Raw genomic sequence first — 22,384 nt, forward strand, 5'->3', positions numbered from 1 at the left:
TTTAAACAAGGTTTGATTGGCATATTTAAGCTACCTGTAAGTCCCTAGTGAATTGCACTTAACGAAATGCTACTAGAGGGCCTGCAGCACTCATTGTGCCACCACCCACTTAAGTAGCCATCTAAACGTGTCTGAGGCCTGCCACTGTAGAGCCTGTGTGTTCAGTTTACACTGCCATGTTGACTTGGCATTGAAAACCCCTTGCTAAGCCTTACACTCCCATTTTATTATGAATAAGTTACCCCTAAGGTAGGTCCTAGGTAGCCCATAGGGCAGGGCCCCGAGGAGGAGGTTCTTGCAGTGAAGCAGGTGATGGGCAGCCCAATCATCACGCGCTGAAGAAGTGAAAATGAAGCGCTCAGCGATCGCTAATGAAAGATAAAGTGCTTACCACACGCTAGTTTTTGTCAAACTACAATGACCGGACTCACAACTCCCACAGCCAATCCTAGGCTGATGAATTGAATCCCTTCAGTTCCCTGAGCTTCCTTACAAATGGGGGGGGGGGGCAACTAGCCCCAGGAGAACACTGAAGGACACAGACAGGTAGGCATGTAGTAGGCCAGCTCATAAGGTAAGTAGCAAAGTGGCAGTCTCTTTTACTGCCCAGCAATCAATAGGCAGCAGACTAGCTCAACAAATCAGGCAGTCCAAATGGCGGTTCCTCCTGGTGGCACAGCAGTGGTCTGGCAATGTGCAGCCTGTAGAGCCAGCAGCGTCTAGGTACAAGTCCACACAGTGTTGAAATTCATGGGGTCAGAGCCCCTCTAATTATACTAAAAAAAAATCTTTGTTCAAGGGGGAACTTCAAGAGAACCTTTAGAAGTCCACAAAACCCCCTTTCAAGCCAGCCCCGGCTCCAGGCATCACTAGGGGGTAAATCAGCCCTTTGTGTGAGGACAGGACACAACCTATACAAATGCAAAGTGTGAACGCCCCTCTCTCTCTCCGAGCCCAGGAAGAACATCAGAATGTAGATGAATTCAGATTACATCCCAGCCCTTCCTGTGTTGTGTCTGTATGGAAAGTGCACAGTGCACAAAGTGTAGCAATCACCCAGGCCTAGACATGGATTGGAGTCGGGCTGCAAAGCACAAAGAGTCATAAGCACAGAGAAATGCCCATGTTCTAAAAATCGCATTTCTAAAGTAGTAATGTAAAATCCAACTGCACCAGCAAGTATGATTTATCACCACCATTCTAAATATGCCAAACATGGCAAATTTATTCCTTTCAGATCAGGAATTACCACTTACAGACATATACGGGAATTCCCAATGCTAGCCTATGAGAGAAGTAGGCCTCACAGAGTGAGTAACAAAATAGGCTGTTTGTCACTCCCAGGACATGTGACACATAAAGGCACATGTCCTATCTTGTACTTACACAGAACCCTTCCAATAGGGTTACCTAGAGCCTACCTTAGGGGTGACCTATGTGTAATAAAAGGGGATTTTAAGGCTTGGCAAACAGTTTTAAATGGCAAGTCAAAGAGGCAGTAAACTGCGCATGCAGGTCCTGCAGTGGCAGGCCCAAGACAGGTTTGAAAGGTTACATCCGTGGGTGGCACAAGCAGTGCTGCAGGCCCACTAGTGGCATTTAATTTCTAGCCGATGGATACACGGGATACCACTTTACAAGGGAATCATGTGTGAATTAAATATGCCAAACAGGTGTAAACCAATCATACCATTTTTAAAGGAGAGAGCACATGCACTTTAGAACTGATTACCATTGGTAAAGTGCCCAGAGTCCTAAAACCAACAAAAATAGAGTCGGAATAATAGGAAGCAGAATACTAAAAGTTTGGCAATAGCCCTACAGAAAGAGCCAGGTCCAACACCCACAAAAAAAGTCAATTATTGCTGCTATGTCTACCCCCACATTCTCTATGTGATCAGGTAATACTTTATGAGTCTCTCTTAAACCCCTCTGCCACAGTTTTATGAAACACAAGATTTAGTGACTGGCATTCTGCAACTGCATCTGCATATCCTCCCTCTTCCAAAAGGTTTTATTTATTTCAAATGTATTATCCTTGAGTGAGTCAAAAACCCAGGTCCACAAACAATGCCTGAATTATTTATCTTTAGATATAATAATTAACCCTTTGGTACCTCATTGCCTCCTGCTCATTTTTTCTAAAGCATAGATCTCAAAAACACTGAGGGGAATATTTACGAGCCCCTTGCACAGTTGGAGCATCACTTTTTGTGATGCTCTGGTGGCGCAAATCACAAAATCATATCTATGAGACCGATATGCGAAGCTTTGAAAAAGCCTCATAGATATGGAGTAAGGCACATCAGTGCAAATCGCTGTTTTGCTATACTCTGTGCTCAGGAGGCAGTGGCATAATAAAGGTTAAGAGGGCCCCCTGCAAAGTAAATGGATGGGCCCTCTCCAGACTCACTCAAGAGCTCTCAGACAAGGGCACTGTGCTGAGGGGACCCCCTCACTGCGGGGGGTGCAGGGGCCTTTGTTTCACCACTGTCTGAAGGCATTCTATTGGCATTGCATGAGTTTTCCCAGACAACACCCCTGGATTTTGACACTTCCCCAGATCTACAAGAGTATGTAAACCTGGGGAAGTGCCACAACCGTACGCCTACTGAGTTGAGGTGTAACAAGGAGAAATAATTGTATTTCTCCTCGCATTTTTACTTTTTCTATGTGTGCTGCATAAGAGGCAAACGCCTCTTAGGATTGTTTGCTGCAAGGGTGCCTGCATTGGGGTTAGGCTGCCGAAACAGCGCCAGCACTGAGGGAAAGGACTGGAATGCACTGTATTGCATAAATACGGTGCATTCCTGCCCTTTTACTTTACTGCTGGCAACCCTGCAGGATGTGATGTGATCACTGCTGACAATCTTGGGTTGGGCGGTAACTATAACTACCACAAATATTAGTAGCTCAGGTGATTTTCATTGAACGTAAGTGGTTCTTATTATAGAAAATGTTGTAAATACCTGATCTAGTTTCATCGGCGAGTTATACTGTATTATTATGACTGTAGTTGGAGAAGGAGCAATGGGAAACATATGTGTACTGTTTTATTCTGCAATGTGGTACATACAGTCCTGCATGTCGAAATGGCAATAAAAAAGAGAGCAACATTTCATCAATGAGCTTGTAGGGGGGCGGTGACTACATGTGACCACAATAATGCAGCGAAGTCTGCTTGCTGCACCGCGATAAGAAGGAACATTGCAACATTATTAACATGCGAGTGGAGATCACAGGCCACATTATTTTTGAAAATCTGTTTTATTGGCTTTTTATGCACAAGCAGAAATAAAGAAAATCCATCCCATAATAGACAGTTTAACATGCTTTTGAAATAGGAATACCCCCACATTATTTGGCAATTCGCAGCCCCAGAAGCAAGAGAGGTTGTGGGACCTGAGAGTGGGAGAAGCAAAGTAGTGCAAACAGTGTGATAAAGATTGACTCATGTCTATAAAACTGTAAAAAGAAAAATGAAACTTACAAGAACTAAACAAAACACCTAACAACTGCCAGGGGTCCACGTGCTCCTATATGAGAGATAAAATGGAGATCACAGGCCACATGTATAAAAATTCCATTTTGCATTCCCTAAATAGCAAATTTTAGGTAATCACTATTTAGGGAATGCAAATTATCATGGAAGAAAACAGTGATTCCCTAATTAAGATATCTACAGAGTAGCAATCTCAATTATGGAAGCACTAATAGGAAATGCTACTCCATTCGTTACTATGGGCCTAAAGGCCTATAGGTGCTAATGGTTTTGTATTTGCCTAAGACCCCCCTGAAGCACCCCTAAACGAAATTTAAAAAAATAAGAAAATTGCACCTGTAAAGCGCACACATGTCCTGGGGGCATGTGTACAGTACCTGGAACTTTGAAAAATGCATTTGAAAAAATTGCACATAGTTACCATTGACTTGGAGTCTATGGCATTATAGCAGTTCTTAAATGTCCAGTTTACATTTAGAGAGTTATATATTAATGGGGTAACCCGGTAGACCACTGGACTCGGGTATAACTAGGTACACAAAAAACTGTCACAGTGGAAACACATTTAGAAATGTAAAAAAGCCATACATCTGTTAGCAATACAAACAAATTTTACGACAACACCTGTTACTTGCATGTATGCACATTATTTAATGTCTAGTTTCTCAGTCCAACAAAAGGATCAGTAATTCAACACAGCGCCAAAAGCATCACAATATCAACATTTTCAAAAGTATCTTGGTGTAAGGTACGTGATAAGTGCAGGATTTTTAGGGATTAGTGCAGGGCGTAGTGAGGGAGGGAGGTTGTGAAAGATTTAGGAACATCCACAATTCAATTGAAGAACCTGACCTGCCAATTAAATGGCCACACAACTTAAATTAGATAACACAGACTAAGACAGCAGTTGTACATTCACTGACAATCTCCTGTGTTGATTGAGGAAATGAAAAAGTCGACGTTTCGACCCCTGTTAGAGCCAGCAAATTGGTTTGCTTGGGGTTGGGGTCTTCATCAGGACCGGGGGAAGGGCTTACACCTGGGGGCAAAAGGTCAAAAATAAAGAACCGTGAGGTGTGTCTATGGAGGACCATTACAGTTAAGAGAGAACAAATGTGTAAAATAATTACCAGCATCAGCAGCAAATGTCACGCTGGAAAAATTGGGAAGGGGCCAGTCAGTGCTCCTAGGAGGAAGGAAAAGAGACGAGGAATACTAAAACCATACTTAAAAATCGGGTGTCAGTAAAACCTACGTGACCAGAAATACTCACCCAAGGTGTAGTATTCCAATGCTCGAAAAATGAGACAAAGGAAGGCTGAATGTATCAGCATAAACACTCATCCAATGGTGTTAGAAGCTGGAAAGAAAAGGGGGGGATGGCGTTAATGATCTCTCACACTCCAAACCCGTTGTGAAACAAAAGCGCATATAAGGTTACTAACCCTGAATATATTGCGCGGGAAACATGCGAAGCAAAATTAAGTATCAGCGCATTCATGGTACGTCTGCAAACTATGGCGGGGCGTACAGAAGTGTAGGGAATCCCAAATACAATGCGAAAGTGGCAAGACTCACTCGTAAAATAGCATTGGGGGAAAGGACCACTGAGTACTTGGGCTGCAACATACCTCGAGGGCCGCGCCGTGGAAACTGACAGCTAACCCTGGGTGTCGTCACAGGACTAAACAAATACGGGCCAATCGCGCGCACAACCAATTGGTCGCGCCTTGATTGGTAGGCTTGGGGGTGTGTCAGGTCACGTGTTCATGTGCGAGCCCGGCCAAGGGTCTGGAACAACCACATCGTGTACTGGACTACGCACTCCATCGACATTTACACCTACCTCTCAGATGGTTTCACATCGGATTTTAACCTACGAGAGTATTGTACTAAAGGAGGCGCTTGAAGTATGCTCCACTAGAAAGTTTGTCAAACATAATGTCACCTCAGCTGAACGGAAGGCCTTGTACGATTTGAGGAATAACCGTTCTATTGTCATCAAACCCGCTGACAAGGGAGGAGCCATCGTACTACAGAACGTGGATAACTATAAAGAAGAAGTTTACTCCCAATTGAATGATGGCATTAGCTATACCAGACTCAACATAAATCCCACGAAAAAGATCAGCACCATGATCCTTCGAATAACCCAAGAAGGCCTTGCCCAAGGCTTCCTCTCAAACCTGGAGTTTCAGTTTCTGAATCAACCCCAGCCGCGTCTTCCGACAATCTATACCTTACCTAAGGTACATAAAAATTTGGAGAGACCGCCCGGCCGCCCCATAGTCTCGGGGTGTGGCTCAATCCTCGAGCCCCTGTGTAAATACATTTATTTCTTCTTGAAGCCCTTGGCAGAGAAAACAGATTCTTACCTGCGGGACACGATGCAAGTTATTAATCTGATTGATGGGATGCCCTTCGATCCAACCACCCAGATTCTAGTGACAATGGACATTGTGTCTTTATACACAAGTATCCCTCAACAACATGCTCTGGAGGTGATTTTGAAATGTTTAGAGAGAAGAAGCCAACCAGTGCAAGTCCCCTCTGATTTTATCATCAAATTGCTCAACATAGCAATGACGCAGAATTTCTTCTTCTTCCAAAATGACTTCTTCATGCAAACGAAAGGCGTGGCGATGGGTGCCAGCTTTGCCCCAGATCTGGCCATTTTGTATATGGACAACTTCGAACAGACTTTTGTCAGTAATATCACCAACCCATTCAGGCAAAGAGTCAAATATTGGAAACGATATATCGACGATGTCCTGATGATTTGGACGGGCAACGACCAGGATCTTGATGAGTTCTTTCTTTGGTTAAATGATAGATCGGCAGACATTCGGTTTACCATGACCAAGGACAAGTCCAGTATCGATTTCCTTGATATCACTATCAAGGTTATGGACGACTGTCTGTACACAACCCTGTTCCGAAAAACTACGGAAAGAAACACCCTATTGAGGTATGGGAGTCACCACCCGAGAGGACTACGTGATAACCTCCCCTTCGGACAGTTTCTGAGGATCAGGAGGAACTGTTCTAGAAAAGACGATTTTTTCACGGAATCCGATGACCTCATCCTCAGACTGATTGAACGCGGCTACCCTCGGAGGCTTGTCAAGAGGGCCCGCAAGAGAGCCTGGTACAACCATAGAGACCTCCTCCTTACCCCCAAAGCACGGATGGATGATCCCAACAGACTTATATGTGTTACGACCTTTAACACCAGGAGTAATGATATCCGCAAAATTGTCAACAAACATTGGCACCTGGTGGCAGCAGAACTTCAGCTCACTGAACCCCCAATGCATGCCTTCAAAAAAGGCAAAAATGTCCGCGATCATGTGGTGAAATCACTTTTGGAAACACAACCTAGACCAACAATTGAATCGCTTTGGCATCTTCCGGCCCCCACGGGTCATGTGAAATGTGGACAGTGCAAAGCCTGCAATTTGACTCTTGAAACAAAGACGTTCCAACATAACAACTGCACGGTGGATTTAAAGACGCTCACCAATTGCAATACTAAGAATGTTATCTATGTGATAGTCTGCCCATGTAACAAGATCTATATAGGCCAGACCACCCAGAAAGTGAAATGCAGGATATTGCAACACTGCAGCAGGATTAGATGTAACACACCTGGTGCACCCATGGTTGACCATTTCAAAACATGCAACCATTCCCCTGAATCGCTTAGATGGCTGGTAATTGAAGCCATAACACTGGGTGTTAGGGGTGGTGACCTCGTTTCAATCCTAAACATCAGGGAGTGTAAGTGGATGGACCGTTTTGACTCTGTCACATGTGGCCTGAATGAACTTGACGCAACGTTTACCCAAATATCATTAATAAACAATGGTTAAACATCTAATCCAGCATGGGACACCCCTGCAATTGCAATTGTCTAGTATAAGTCTTGGTGAACCCCATTACATTGGGTATTTGCAGTGCTTATATGAATACACCTCTGCTGTGGTGCCGCTGAGTGATACCAATCACCTGTACTATTTCGTATGCTATTTGAGCGTTAACCAAGGATATATATGTCATGTCAAATGTTGTGGTTGTTTTCCGTATCATCTACTGATGTAACCATATTAATGTATTGCTTTTTAATACTGTGATCATGAATCAAGAACCAGCAAATGGTCCCTGCTTTAGACGAGCTGACCTCAGCTTAGCTATCATTACACACCCTTTATCCTCCACCAATCAGGACGCGTCTGATCGATATATAATTGATCGGGTGACGCGGCTCAGGGCTAGCTGTCAGACCGACTTACGCGGCCCTCGAGGTATGTTATCGCTTGCAGCTGCGGAGGTTTCGCTTCTCTCCGTCTCTCGTTAAACTTCCAGACCCTTGGCCGGGCTCGCACATGAACACGTGACCTGACACACCCCCAAGCCTACCAATCAAGGCGCGACCAATTGGTTGTGCGCGCGATTGGCCCGTATTTGTTTAGTCCTGTGACGACACCCAGGGTTAGCTGTCAGTTTCCACGGCGCGGCCCTCGAGGTATGTTGCAGCCCAAGTACTCAGTGGTCCTTTCCCCCAATGCTATTTTACGAGTGAGTCTTGCCACTTTCGCATTGTATTTGGGATTCCCTACACTTCTGTACGCCCCGCCATAGTTTGCAGACGTACCATGAATGCGCTGATACTTAATTTTGCTTCGCATGTTTCCAGCGCAATATATTCAGGGTTAGTAACCTTATATGCGCTTTTGTTTCACAACGGGTTTGGAGTGTGAGAGATCATTAACGCCATCCCCCCCTTTTCTTTCCAGCTTCTAACACCATTGGATGAGTGTTTATGCTGATACATTCAGCCTTCCTTTGTCTCATTTTTCGAGCATTGGAATACTACACCTTGGGTGAGTATTTCTGGTCACGTAGGTTTTACTGACACCCGATTTTTAAGTATGGTTTTAGTATTCCTCGTCTCTTTTCCTTCCTCCTAGGAGCACTGACTGGCCCCTTCCCAATTTTTCCAGCGTGACATTTGCTGCTGATGCTGGTAATTATTTTACACATTTGTTCTCTCTTAACTGTAATGGTCCTCCATAGACACACCTCACGGTTCTTTATTTTTGACCTTTTGCCCCCAGGTGTAAGCCCTTCCCCCGGTCCTGATGAAGACCCCAACCCCAAGCAAACCAATTTGCTGGCTCTAACAGGGGTCGAAACGTCGACTTTTTCATTTCCTCAATCAACACAGGAGATTGTCAGTGAATGTACAACTGCTGTCTTAGTCTGTGTTATCTAATTTAAGTTTTGTGGCCATTTAATTGGCAGGTCAGGTTCTTCAATTGAATTGTGGATGTTCCTAAATCTTTCACAACCTCCCTCCCTCACTACGCCCTGCACTAATCCCTAAAAATCCTGCACTTATCACGTACCTTACACCAAGATACTTTTGAAAATGTTGATATTGTGATGCTTTTGGCGCTGTGTTGAATTACTGATCCTTTTGTTGGACTGAGAAACTAGACATTAAATAATGTGCATACATGAAAGTAACAGGTGTTGTCGTAAAATTTGTTTGTATTGCTAACAGATGTATGGCTTTTTTACATTTCTAAATGTGTTTCCACTGTGACAGTTTTTTGTGTACCCAGTTTACATTTAGGACATTCTTGGTACATGTGCTTAGGGAATCACAAATTACGATTCCCTATTTGGAGTAGCGAATACCTAAAATACACTGCCAACGCTTTTCATACATCTTGTATAAAAGGCTATTTGGTATTCGTAAATGGTCAAATTTAGCGATTCGCACCGTTTTCGTATGCAAATATAGGTTGATACATATGGCCCCATATGTCTGCTATAGAAAATGATGAGGCAGGACTGAATCATGCTTTGAGAAAGCCTAGCATAACCCGTCCAAGCAGAAGAAACTTGCAGCTACCATACACCTGTCTTTTAGGAAAGACTCACACTTCTTTAGATATTTAAGGCTACTTCTTACTGACATCACTGAGATTATACACACGCCTGAATCCAGCATTCTGCAGATCAACCATCCTCTGTGAGGCTGCCTGAAGTCTTCATTAACTCAGATCTCCCAGCTAACAAAAGGTTCGCATTGGATCATTTCTCTTTCTTTTTCTATGCAGATTTCATACCGTCTGCAAATCTATTTTTGTGGTGGACATATTCCTGCCTGTTTGTTTAATGAAATGTGATCAAACCAGCACCATGTTGTGTTTCTTGTGTGAGCCCCTTCCTGTACTGTATCTGAGAAAATGCATATTTTTGACCTCTGTTTTATTATTTTTACCCATGTTCGGAGCAGCATGAACCTTTACATGTGGAAACAGAGCCACTTATGCTACTTGAGGGGAGAGTTTCATGCGGATTCATTTAATCAAATAATGCCAAACTTTTAAGCAAACCAAAAATAAACCTAAACTTTACTACTTTTCAGTACTCACAAAGGTAAACTTAGACCAAAAGTCTAACTTTACTAGTAGTAACTTACCTTTGTGAGTACCAAAAAGTAGTAAAGTTACACAAAAGTGTAAGTTTGCCTTTGTGAATCGGGGCCTGTGACTCTGTGGACATCTCCGACCATGGTACCCACTGTTGCCTTAAATGAAACCAGTCACCTCAATGGCCACACCCTTCTTACATCTGTCTGCCACTGTCATGTCTTAAATCATCAATAATAAAATACTGTTCAATATTTCATAAGGACTTTATTTTGATTGGATGAACGCACATTCACAATGTAGAATTTATGATTGTTGCACTTTAAAGCTAACACATCATGCCCCCCCCCCACTGGCCTAATCTACAACACTTGACTCAAAGGTGGACCAGTAAAATCACACAGATATAGAGATAGAAGACCCCATCATCGGCCAAAGGTCCTCTTGCCTTGCGATAGGATGATCTCGGCAGGGCGTTGATGGGTGATCCAAGACATGCTTCATCATTCTAAAGCAGTAGAGAAAACAATAGTTAATATAAATGTGTACACAGAAGCAAGTGCACTAGAAATCCTTTCAATGAGATGTAACTACACAATAAGGAGCATAATAATGAAAGAGTCACCCTTGAGCCTCGCAAGGGGGTGCAAGGGCGACACAACTATTAGGTTTGATTTGTGGACTTGAGTTGCATGATAAATCTAGAGTAACGCAACGCAGTACAAATCACTGTGTTGCATTACTCTGCCCTAGGGAGGCATTCTATGGTTAGAGAGTGGGTGTTACCACATATTCATCCATGGATTCTGACACAATCACAGATTTAACATCAGTGGTAGAATGGGGAATGGTTCCGGTCCAGTGAGGACCTTGCCTGGCAGTTCGGGCTGGGCTGTTCCCATAAGGAGCAGAGTCAACACTGATTAGCACATGGCTGGGTCCAAACTGGGGTGGCATTGAACAAAAGAACAATGGATTCATCCCAGATCCCTTCACTGGAGGTGAATGGTTGAAAAGTTTCAGCACTCTGTCCATCATCTTTATGTGTTTGCTAGGCCTGGGAATGCATCAAAACGCTAAGCCTCCCCAGGTGAGGCATAACTAAGAGAAATGACCTTAGTTCTCCACGTTACTTCCTCTTTGCACACATAGAAGAGTGAAAATGCCTCAGGGGAATTGTTTTTGTGCAGGAAGGCTTCCCTTCCTGCACAGCAACAATCCTCCAAAACAAAGGCACCCTTGCACAATGGTCCACGGCTGCCTGCATTGGCGCTAGGCAGCATATTGTGCACCAATGCTGGGAAATGACAGGGATAAGCCGTATATTGTTAAGTATGGCGCATTCCTGCTCTTTCCTTATCACGCAAGGTAACAAGGTGACTTACTGCACTGCGTGAATATTTGTTAAACATGCCCCTAAGTCGATCAATCTACCAGAATTTAGTCCAAGAAAGAGATCAAGTCATGCCACTCTATTTTATACTGAGATCGGGGCAGACCATATTTCATTTTCATTTCTGCCAGTAGTTGAGTTTCACAAAGCATGTTAAGAAAGCAGTTGTATTTTGAAGGTGAAGCTGCACATTTTTCTTGACATGCACATAGCAGCAGGTGCCATGTGTCCAAATACTGCGCACTGACCGTCATTGAACATACATCATGTTCATCACTCTAGATAAGATTTTCCAGGCCAAGGTAGCATTGATACAATCAAAAAAGGTTATAAAAGTCTAAAGGTTTTGTAAAATGTTTTCCCTGGCTTAAGAGTGGGTTTAGACTACCAATATTGATTAGCAAAGGATTTCCAAGCTTTAAAATAGTCTTAAGTCAGGATGTAACATGAATGAAAAACCCTTTGTATGTCAGACCATTGAATCTCCAGAAAATGCCCAACCCAATGCCTAATACAACCAAACTCCTATTCTGAAGTATCACAACATTTTGGCCCACATCATAAATAGGTAACTTGAGTAACTTAAGGACTCAGCCTTCTTCATTATGGGATTTTATATGTTTCAGATCTGCATTAATTTTTTGCAATCTGAAATTCAAACTCATTTATAAATGCACTTTACATACATTGTAATGGTCCAGCCATTTCTGCCAGGACAATATTATCACACTTAACAACACTAATGATATATTCCTAAAGCATGTACCCTCTGTGACACTTGAAGTATGGGGCGCTTACTAATTTTGTTTTGAAAGACTATCCCTGTCCACTTTCATTCCATTCATTCTACTTTGCTTGATTCTTCCTGTCCAGAATACCTGGGTACCTGAACCCAATCCTACTCGGAAGGAGGTACGAGGTGAGTGTGCAGATAGAGTGCAGGGTGGTAGGAGGGTACTGGGTGCTGTGAGGGGGAAGCTTCAATTTGTGTTGCCTGAGTAATCAGCTTCTGCTGTAACAATGCGGAAAACAGGATATTTGGAGTTTTAAGAATATTTATAATTGGTGAGGTGAGTTGGACACTTTTGCACATATATAGCAGTGAATAATAATAAGATAAACTTAAGAAGAGCAAGACGTGCCTCCTGTGTGAGCTGAGCCAGTGTCAGCATCTGGCAGAGGATGTCCTGTGATCTCCTATTAGAGCTCTGATACAAAAGCGTCATAAGAACAAGTTAGTGAATTCCATTGAGAGGCCAGGAGCAGCGAGGAGAACCACCAAATTATCAAGCCTTTAGGGAAAGGGTCTGGCAAAGATACACTGCAAAGAGAAAATTAAACCCTTTGAAAAAGATCAGAGTTACAACTGCAGAAGAAAGGTGACAATGGCCCTAATAGACTCGAAGGCTCCTCTACAAACGAGGCTGGATCACCATCCACCATCCCACTAGCCTCCTCAATAAAACTTTCATGGAAAAGCACTTTAAGAACAAGAAAGGTGGGGAGGATGAAGGAACAGTAAGCTGCCTCAGCCAGGAAACATATGAGGGCCAGAATTTGCAAATAAGGAGAGATGCTTGCAACAAACTATTCCAGAATTTGGATCCAGATCTTGATGGCAACCGCTGCACTAGTTCATTGATTGAATTTCAAAAGATCTCAACTAAGAATGCAGTACAGGATAAGGGGAAAAAAGAGTAAATATGTAGGAAGATGACTTGGAAGGGGAATGAGAAATTGTAGGAAGCTGGATTTTTATGTGGTGATTCCAATGTAAGGGCACACCATGCAAAAAGTACTGACAACCCTTATTGGTTTACAGGGCTTGAATTAATAATTCCAAATGCTCTATTTGTGGTAGTGTGGTCGAGCAGCTTAGGCTTATCAGAGGGTAGTGTTAAGCATTTGTTGTACACATAGTCAATAAATGAGACACACACTCAAGAAGGAATTCCAAGACTTAGTTAGAAAAATAACACAGATTTTTAGAAAATTTTAGACACCAAGATCATTGGAGTCAGGTAAGCACTTTCAGAGTTATAGATTTTTGTAGAAGTAAAAAAATACAGTTGCATAACATTTTGAGGTATGAGCCTCGGGAGCAGTAATGTTATCCTATGAGAGAAACATAACACTGCATATATATACTTTTTTGGTGGATGTCTTCTAGGACTTAAAGTGACTAGAGGCGAAGAAACCACCAGCAATTCGGGTTGACCTGCCCTGGTGTGTCCAGGTGCCGGGGTGCTGGTGGTGTTGGTAGCCTTGAGTGCTACGTGTTAAAGTCTATCGAAGAAGTACCTGCAAAAGAAAGGCTGCAAGTGGGGACTTGGGGACAAGTCCGACAGAACCCAAAGAGGGGGCCCCACTCTTGAGGGTCTCCAGGGCACAGGGACACAGTCAGCTTATGTGAACCCGTTCTGGGGGTCTCGGTGCAGAAGTGTTTTGTCCTGTGGGTCGCTGCAGGTAGAGGCTCTCACTTGGCTTTGGTGACCTGGAGAGGGGGAGAAAACAGGGCAGCAGGGCCACTCTCAATGAAGGCCTTGTGGATCCTAAAATACCTCAATGGCAGGTCGGAGTGGGTGTCAGTGGTGTACGGACTGGACACACATCAAGTCTTGGTAGTTGCAAGGGCTCTGGTACCCAGGGCATTGGTGCTGCAAGGCTCCTGGAGTGGTCAGCTTCTTGACACTTGGTGAAAGCAACGGAGCTGTCCTCCTAAACCCAAAGCAACTCCCTGGCAAGTTTCTCCCTAGGTGGGCCCGATGGCTAGTAAGACAAAGTACTGGGTTACTGCTGTTGGTGCTTGCAGATGCAGAGGGATGGCTCCTCTACCTCAAGGGAGAAGCTGCTTTGTTTTTGAAGGGGGGAACAGTCATCCAAGGGTTTGAGGAGGCTGTTCCGCTTCTGAATGAGTCAGTCTTTGTGATTGTAATGGTGCAAGCAGCCAGGCAGGATTTGGCGTCATATTCATCACAGGATCTCTGTTTTCACGACCTTGGCTCTTCTTTGTTCTTCCTTGAGTTCCCAGTAGACAAATCTGTTTTCCTGGTGTGAGGGGGACCCCTAAATACTGAATGTAGAAGCGCTTAGGGGAGTTTATGGGCTACTTACCCCTGGAGTGACTACACCCCTTATATGACCACTTCCTATGGAGAGTTGGCAAAATCCTCACCCAGAGTTCCTAGTTCACCAAATCCAAGATGGTGAAACCCTTTCTCATCTGTCCACTTCAGGTGGCCAACCTTAGGGTGTGTGCTTAGCCTGAAAGTGTGACACGCCTAATGACTATATTAATTTCCTACCTGCTCTGGTGCCAACTGAGCTTCAGGGCAGGGGGTGGAATTCCCCAGGTCTTGGGGAAGCCAGGGTCAGATATCAAAGGCGGCAGAGGCTTTCATGCCTCTGGCTTACATATGCTGAATCACTAGCCTTCATGCTGGAGGAGGTGTTACTACCTCCCTGTGGAGCAGGCATTGTTTCTGGCATCTGAGAGGGCGAACCTACATGGGGTCACAAACTCATCTGTGGTGGCAGGCAGGATGATACCAGCCAGCCTGCACACTAAAGGACTAGCAGGTTATCATGGGACACCTCTAAGGTGCCCTCTGGGTGCATGTCACAATAAATCTGATACTGGCATCAGTATAAATGTATTGAGATGAGCTGTTTGATACCAAACACCATTGATTTCATTGCAGCCATCATGTAGCTGGGTAACTCGTGAAGGCCAGTGCCCAGTAAATGTCCGTAAGATGGCTGCCTGATCACTTTGAATATCTAGTAATGAAGCTTGACATCACAGGGGCCTATCTGCTCATGCAGGTGGGCCCTCACATATAATTTATTGCACCCTGCTCTAGGGCTCTTAGACCTGCTGAGTGACTTAAATATAGTATATGCAGTGTAATTTGGAATGGCACACAGTGAGTGGGTCACATCGTATTTTCGGAATGGTTTGCACCATTTCACACAGCCTGCAATGTGCTGTTTGGGTGTGGGTCCCTAAGGGAGGCATAATACATTCTACAGCCCTTGGAGACCCTCTTTAGTACTCATGTCCTAGGTATCAGGAGTACCTTTTAGTAGAGACTTACAGGGGTGCTAAAGTCCTTGCCAATTGGGTTACAATTAGACATTTTAACATGTTTTAAGGATAAAGAGCACTGGCGGCCTGGTTAGCAGGGACCCAGTGCACTTTCAGTAAAAAAGCATCAATACCAGGGGAAATATTGAGGGTGTCAAAAAGGGGCACTTTCCTGCACAAATCCCCCAAAACAAAAGGGAATGATACTAACCTTTCCCATGACAGTCTTCATTATCTACGTGAAAGTACCTGGAAAGGCCATCTACATTGGCATGGTCAGTCCCAAGTCTGTGTCCCACTGTAAAGTCCATTCCCTGTAGGGAGATGGACCACCTCAATAGTTTAGGATTTTCCCTTTTCATTATCCATCCGAAAGGTCTGTGCTAAGTTTGCACAAAGAAGTGAGTACCAAACAGAAATGGTTTCAGCTTCTTCCGGGACCAACCACAGCAAATGCTTCCCTCTCAATGGCACTTCAAAGCTTTCTCCTGGGAGCAACCTCCTGCTACTAAAAGAAACAGGCCGGTCCTAGCCATCATCGTTATTCTGTGATAGGACTACTGAGGCATCTGTCTGCACCATTAACTGTTTTGCATAATCTGGAGCACATTGCTTCCTTCAGAGTGTCAAAAGCCTTTTGACAGCTTACTGACCATTTACTTTCTTGGGATGTTACTTGGAGGTCAATTATGTGAGGGGTACCATAATATTAGCATATCCCTTCCCAAACCTCCTGTAGTGCACAGCGCAGTCAAGCCAAGGAATGCCCTGACTTGTGTCTTGGTGATTGGAGCCTCCCTGTCCAGAACAGTCTGGATCTTGGACAGTAAGAGTTGAACTTGGCTTCCACCTAATAGGTGACCAAGTATGTAACCTAGCCCTGCCCTTTCGGGCACTTGCTTACCTTGATAGTGAGTCCTGTATTCCGCAGAGCCTCCAGGACCTGTCCTAGGTGGATTAAGTGATCCTGCCAAATGGAGCTATAGACAGCAATATCATCAAGATATTCTGCACTAAAAGACTCCAGCCCAGGCAAGACTTTGTTCCCTTTAAAGCATACTATATCACAGTAAACTGGTACTATCCATCTGGGGTCAGGAATGCTGATTTTTCTTTGACTCCTGGGGTGAGACAAATCTGCCAGTACCCTGATGTTAAATCAAAAGTACTGAGAAACTTGGCAGCATTCAACCTGTCAATCAGTTCATCAGCCCCTGGAATAGGGTGTGCATCTGTCTTAGTCACAGCATTGAGACCTCTATATTCCACACAAAACCCCAGCTCCAGTTTAACTTCCTTGGAATGAGGTTTGGGACTGAGAACACTAGGCTGGCCCAGTGACTCTCAAGAGGGTTCAGTCAACCCTAACTCCAGAACCTTGCTGACTTAAGCTCTGATGCTTTCCTTGACTTGATCAGACTGCCTGCACCTTTTGTTTTTGACAGGTAGGCTGTCCCCAGGGTCCACATCATGTGTACACCAAGTTGTCTGACTAGGCGTCAATGGAAAGAGCTCAGCATACTGCCCTAGGACTTGCCCAAAACCAGTTTGCTGTTGTGCAGCTCCCTCCACAGACCCATCTTTAGAAATGTTAGCGAGGAGGTCAGAGAGAGGTTCACTCTCTTCTGTGTGACCTACAGCAGTCCCCTCAGGAAGGTCACATCAGCCTGGTCATGAAATGTTCTAGGCAATTTACATGGGTCACCCTGTGGGGGCTTGTGAGAAAGAATCTCTTTTGAATGGTTAGACTCCCACTTTTTGCCTGGTTTCGATGTTGGTTCAAATGTAGTGCACTGGGTACCTGCCAACCAGGTCCTGTGTCCTCTTCCCCCTGTAAGTACCTAGTAACTGGTACCCTGTGTTCCCAGACCCTGGGAGTTGAAGAGGGTCCCCTGGGAAGCCCCTTACTGGGACCATGCCAAAGCCCTAGAAGCTAGCATGCCCATGTGAGGGAGAAAACGACAAATTTGACATCACACCCTGCCTGGGTGCCAGGCCAATTAGCTTTGCCTGAAAGCATAGGTAAGTCACCGTTCCAGCAGGCCTCACAGCCCTAAGGCATGGTGCACTATACCACAAGTGGTGCACAGACATAATATTGAGTTTTTTATTTTGACCTACAGAAATATCGAGTTGCAAATATCGAAGGGACAAAATAACGACATCAAGAATATCGGTGAGCAGAATATCGACCTGAAGGTAAGAAATATTGTTTTTGTTAATATCGAGGTCAGTAATATCGTTTGCAAAAATATTGTTGTTAATAATATTGATGTTTATATTAGTGTTATGCATTTTAGTATGTATTTTATATGTATGTGTTCTATATTTTTTGTTAAGTATTGTATTTGTTTTAAAATGTATGTATTAAAATATTAAAAGTTAGTAATTTTTTTTAAAGTAAATTGTGGTATTCATAATTTATTGTTAATTAATTATTAATTGGTTATTTAATAAAAAAAATACTTCATTGATAAGCATGTTAATTGTAACCCTCTGCTATCTAACACTTTCCCCACAGGTGCTCTTTCTGGAGTGAGAATAAAAACTTTTATCCCTACGCTATCCAACACTGTCCCTACTGTTGCACTCTCTGGAGTTGGAATAGTAATTTTTACCCCTACGCTATCCAACACCTTCCCTACTGTTGCACTCTCTGGAGTAGGAATAGTAATATAACCCCTTCGCTATCCAACACTTTCCCTACTGTTGCACTCAATGGAGTTGGAATAGTAATATTTACTCCAACGCTATCCAACACGTTCCCTACTGTTGCACTCTCTGGAGTGGGAATAGTCATTTTAACCCCCTCGCTATCCAACACTTTCCCTACGGTTGCACTCTCTGGAGTGGGAATAGTAATTATTACCCCTATGCTATCCAAAATTTTCCCTATTGTTGCACTAATTGGAGTGGGAATAGTAATTTTTACCCCTACGCTATCCAAAACTTTCCCTACTGTTGCACTCTCTGGAGTGGGAATAGTAATTTTAACCCCTACGCTATCCAACATTTTCCCTACTGTTGCACTCTCTGGAGTGGGAATAGTTATTTTTACTCCTACGCTATCCAACAGTTTCCCTACTGTTGCATTCACTGGAGTGGGAATAGTAATTTTTACACCTACTCTATCCAAAACTTTCCCTACTGTTGCACTCTCTGGAGTGGGATTAGTAATTTTTACCCCTATGCTATCCAAAACTTTCCCTACTGTTGCACTTATTGGAGTGGGAATAGTAATTTTTACCCCTACGCTATCCAAAACTTTCCCTACTGTTGCACTCTCTGGAGTGGGAATAGTAATTTTAACCCCTACGCTATCCAACATTTTCCCTACTGTTGCACTCTCTGGAGTGGGAATAGTTATTTTTACTCCTACGCTATCCAACAGTTTCCCTACTGTTGCATTCACTGGAGTGGGAATAGTAATTTTTACACCTACTCTATCCAAAACTTTTCCTACTGTTGTACTTTCTGGAGTGTCTGGAGTTTCTCCAGGCGGATCAGTATCTCCTGCCCACTCTGCAGCCGACACCCACAGCCCGAGTCTGAGTGGCTCAACTGTGCGGTGAAGTCTCCCACCCTTGTGTCCAGCATTGACTGACTGCTCCTGACCTCCACAACGGCGACTTTCATTGTGAATCCAGATGCTCCCCCGACCAACACCAGCTCCGGTAAGAAGACTCTGACTTCCAAAGGCACCCCTGCACCCAAAGCCCTTGAGCCTTGGTGAGCTGAACTGACAGTGACTCTACCACTCCCTACATCTCTACTTACCTCTGCTGTTGTTGGTCTTCCCCCTGCAACCTCTGCTGCCACGCATGCAGCCTGGTTTCCCAAATGAGAATCCCTATTGAAAAGCATTAGGAGCCCAACATTGAATTTTCACCCTGCAGCTGGCCGCCCCTGTTCCACTGATGGTGTATATTTGGTGCTGCGTTGTGGCCCCCGTGTTTAACCTTACCCCAAAGCCTGGCCCCTGCAACCGATTTACTTTCCTGCAAGCAGTGTGCCTCCAGGCACCCGGCAACCCCTGTGCCCCTAGTGTTGCGGTTTTGGTACTTACCTGACCTATACCTTTGCTGACTTTTGGCTCAGAAGACTGGAATTGTAAGTTTAATATTTACCTGTTTAACCACAATTATGTTTTGCTCATAGGATAACATTGGACTGCGTTGAAAACGTTTCTGTTGATTTTTCAAAGTGAAAAGTATTTTTTATTAAAAACTTACTTACCCTATTACGAAGACCTTGGTTTAAAAATAAAATATAAACAAAGTATATTTTTCTAAAATTGATCTGGATCTCCTTCTTGAGTCATGTGTCCATTATTGATCACTGTTGTCCAATAGGTGTCTTACACTCCTCTGTCTTAGGCCTACGGCTACTCGTCCACCCTACCTCTAATAGAGCACTTTGTGTTTTACATTAAACACTGTACACTTTTGGGGAACCTCTGGACTCTGTGCATGGTATTAACACCTAGTAGCAATATCATATAAAGAGCCAGCTTCTTACATTGGTGGTCTAGCGGAGGGATAAAGGACTTTGACATTAGTTGTACTGCTTGATTGATATTCGATTTTACAGAGGAAATCTCCACAAATTGTCTACAGATAGATTTCCTTTTTCAATTGTCAATTTTTTCCAAATTTGTTAAAAATAGTGTTAGGGCCTTGAATAAGTCCCCCACTGTTTTAGAAATGTAAAAGACTTTAAAGTTGTTAGGCCGTAGAAATACAAAAAGTTATTTTTAATTCTCTAATAAGACCCCACTTACTTTAAACACCATGAGTGAAACTGCAGAAACCAGCCAGGAGGAGCTCATCCTGGGGCCCTATGCACATCTTAAAGTTTTTCAACTTAAAGATTTGTGCAAAGCATGGAAAACTGCCATGGTTCCTAAACCCAATAACGCCTTTCTCCAGCCGTTGCTGGCAGACAATGGCAAGGCACTAGCAAACAGAACTTACCCACTTAGGGAAGAAGTAGAAGAAGAGGAGGAGGTGGATGGGGAAGATACTGGCTCTATCACTACCCCCTCAGATAGCAGCACTTCTGGAGATAGTGTCTCCAGTAATGTCTAAGATTAAGCAGGCACTAAAGATGCAGATCTTCAGCAACTGGCAAAGAGGACAGCTATAGAAGCTAAACTCCTAGCTATAGAAAAAGAAAGAGCTGAGTTGGGCCTAGGACCCATCTCTGGTGGTAACAAAATAATGAATAGGGAAGCAGACTCTACAGACTCCAAAATCCCCAAAGAGAGTGTCCCTAAATATTTTGAGGGTGATGATATCACTAAGTGGTTCGTTGCATTTGAGAGAGCCTGTCTTAGTAGACAGGTCCACAGGAAGCTGAGGAGTGCTATCCTGTGGGAAATATTCTCCCACAGGAAATGTCCTGACACTTAATGAGAACGATGTTTCATCTTATGACCTCCTGAAAGGTACCTTTATTGAGGGTGTTGGATTCAGCAATGAGAAGTATAGGATAAAGGGTAGATTTTGTAGATTACTCAGTGAAAACACTGGGAGGTTGGTTGAGTGGTAACAATGTACATAATGTTGAAGGGCTGTATAATTTGGTTATGAAGGAACACCTTTTAAGTAATTGTCACCAAGATAAACTATCAATTCCTAGTAGACCTAGGTCCACTTTCTCTACAAGAATTGGGGAAGAAGGCAGACCACTGGGTCAGAACAAGGGTCACCAAAACTAACACTGGTGGGGGAGACCAAAAGAAAGAGGCCAAGAAGCCCCTCCAAGGGAAAGAGGGTAGCCCTAAAAATAATCAAGTATTTTACAGGCCCCAAAAACCTTCTCAAGAGTGTGGCCCAGAGTCTCAACACAGTCTAAGGGAGTGTACTGGGGGAAGCACTGGGTTACCAACAAGGCTTGGTGTCATGGCTGTAAAGCCACAGGACACAAACTGGAGGCATTAACTGTAAAACAAAGAAACATACCTATCGACCACCTGCAGTACCTGCAGTTGCTAACATTCAGATAGGATCCCAGGTGTGGCTGACCATGTTAGTAACCCCACTGAGGCAACATTAGTCTTTGAGAGAGAGGTAGACTTAGTCTGTGCTGCCTGGTCAGATAATATGAAAAAATATAGGCAGTTTCCCTAGATTAATGGGTCCAGGATAGAGGCCTTGAGGGATACTGGGGCTAGTGTCACCATGATGACCCAGCAGCTAGTTTACTCAGCTCAGTACCTGATAGGAAGGACCTATCCAGTCACCAATGCTAGCAATATCACCACAGTGTCACTTTGGGGGGGGGGAGTTGCAAAAAAAGTAGCTGTTCCCCCAACCGCCCCTGTAGATTGTCTGCTTGGGAATGATTTGGAGACTTCCCATTAGGATGAAGGTGAGCTGAGGGCCCATGCCTTCAGGGTAGGACTGTCAGGATAGGGTTGTGGTAGAATCAACGCACAGAGCAGAGCTCTGAGTGAAAAAGAGGTGCAGGATCGTGGAAGAATGGACCAGCCCTCTGAGGGAAAGGGCAAAAAGACTGGACCAGCTTCTGAACAGATCCCAAGTCAGATCCCCTCTTCTCAGGAACAGGACTTGGTATTCTCAGAGGGAACTGAGCCTGAGATTGGGCCTTATAGGCTGATCTCTTGGGCCCAGGAAGGCCCTCTAGGATGGATCTGTGCCAGGAACAAGAAACGTGTCCCACTCTTGAAAACCTGAGGCAGCAAGCTGCTGCACAGGAAAATGGTGATATCAGTGGCACCCACAGGACATATTGGGAGGATGAGCTGCTATACACTGGGGCCAGAGACCCCAAACCTGTTGCAACCAGGAGAGTGCTAGTGCCTCAGAGTTTTAGAGAGTTTCCCCTTCCTCTGGTCAACTTGGAGTAGGTTAATCAACCACTTTTACTGGCCAGGGATGTCACAGAAGTGAAGGACTTTTGTCAGTCCTGTGCCACCTGCCAAACCAGTGGCAAGG

The 22,384-nt window shown here is 44.1% G+C and overlaps 1 long non-coding RNA gene across 1 annotated transcript in view; it reads right to left on the reverse strand.

The window, feature by feature from the left end:
• Positions 1–10,306: 10,306 nt before the first annotated feature.
• Positions 10,307–22,384, reverse strand: part of LOC146822223 (uncharacterized) — a 121,013-nt gene continuing 108,935 nt past the window's right edge. Inside the window, exon 4 of the long non-coding RNA XR_014962821.1 lies at positions 10,307–10,453. This is a non-coding gene — a long non-coding RNA (uncharacterized LOC146822223). The remainder of the gene's footprint in view (positions 10,454–22,384) is intronic.

Source organism: Triturus cristatus, chromosome 6 (assembly GCF_964204655.1).
Source record: "Triturus cristatus chromosome 6, aTriCri1.1, whole genome shotgun sequence".
In the NCBI taxonomy this organism is placed as follows: Eukaryota; Metazoa; Chordata; class Amphibia; order Caudata; family Salamandridae; genus Triturus; species Triturus cristatus.